The sequence below is a fragment of the Triticum aestivum genome, chromosome 3D (genome assembly GCF_018294505.1).
Source record: "Triticum aestivum cultivar Chinese Spring chromosome 3D, IWGSC CS RefSeq v2.1, whole genome shotgun sequence".
Lineage (NCBI taxonomy): Eukaryota > Viridiplantae > Streptophyta > Magnoliopsida > Poales > Poaceae > Triticum > Triticum aestivum.
This window is the reverse complement of record NC_057802.1, coordinates 14686789-14688252: the sequence shown is the minus strand read 5'-3', so window position 1 is coordinate 14688252 and position 1464 is coordinate 14686789.

Below are 1464 nucleotides of genomic sequence, written 5' to 3'. Positions count from 1 at the left end.
CGTCAATACAGGCGTTCCCAAGGTCGGTGAAGGTGTCACCACCGCTGATGTCAAGAGGTTCGCGCAACTGGACTCAACCACCAAGAACATCATCTATGATCATCTGACCAAAGGACAGTATGGCCATGTGAGTGCACTAGAAACTGCAAAGCTAGTCTGGGACTGGCTACCTAAAGTCAACGAGGGTGTCTCAACTCAGAGAGACTCAAGGATTGATGTTCTTCGCAATCTCTTCAACCGCTTCAAGAGAAATGACAATGAAAATGTCCAGCTCACATTCGATCGCCTCACTGATATCACTAATGAGCTTCGCACTCTTGGCGCCACTGAGATCACCAAGCATGAAATAGTGAAGAAGCTTCTGAAACCACTTGACAACTCATTTGACACCTTGGCCCTGATGATACAAGAACGTCCTGACTTCAGAGATCTTGATCCATCTGATATACTTGAGAGGTTCAACACACATGAGTTCCAGCTATCTGAGAAGAGAGACATCTATGGCCCCAACTATGGTCGAACCCGTGCTTTGAAGGCAAAGGCCGTTTCCTCATCTGAAGAAGAATCTGACTGCAGTTCTGAGGTTCCTAAAGACATTGGAAAGGAGCTAGCAATGCTCGTGAAGAAGTTCTAGAAGTTCTCCAAAAAGAATCGCTTCGGATAGTCTTCAAGATCCAGCTCAAGAAATGATGAGGCTTCCTCTTGTGACCACAAGAAGAGAACATGCCATAAATGCAAGAAGCCAGGCCACTACATCTCTGAGAGTCCACAATGGGACAAGGAAACTAAGAAGAAGAAGAAGAAGAAGAGCAAGGAATATGATTCTAACGACAAGAAGAAGAAGAAATCCTCAAAGTCTTCTTCAAAGTCTTCACCAAAGTCATCGTCTCACAAGAAGAGCTCATCTGGCAAGGCTCATGTGTTCATTGGCAAAGAGATGGATTCAGAGGAGGAGTCTGCTTCTGAGGAGGCGGAGGTGGAGTCTGAGGAGGAGTCCGATTCAGGCGTGGCAACTCTGGCTTTAGCTTCGGCATTCGTCAGCAAGTCCATCTTCAACACTGAATGCAATGGTCACGTCGCCGACACATGATTAGGACGACTCTGCTCCAACCTACTGCTTCATGGCACGAGGTGCCAAGGTAAACTCACGCGATGCTTTTTTTTTGAGGGAGACGCGATGCTTATTTTCAAACATCAAGTGAAGATGACTCAGAGTTTGAATCCCAACCTAGCTATAAGACTCTTGCTAAAATTGCAACTGAACAACAAACTGCAATGGAACATATTCAAAAGTTGTTAGACAAGGTTCTGAAGATTTCCGCCTCCACCTTGCCGTCAAGCGGCTAATCAACCACCGATGTTTATCCCACCAAGGTTGGCGTCGAGAGTGGAGGAGCAGTGGCCTTCCTGGGACCAGAGCGGCGGTGACCTACCGTGTACTACTCTTCCTCGCTGCCGGCTTCA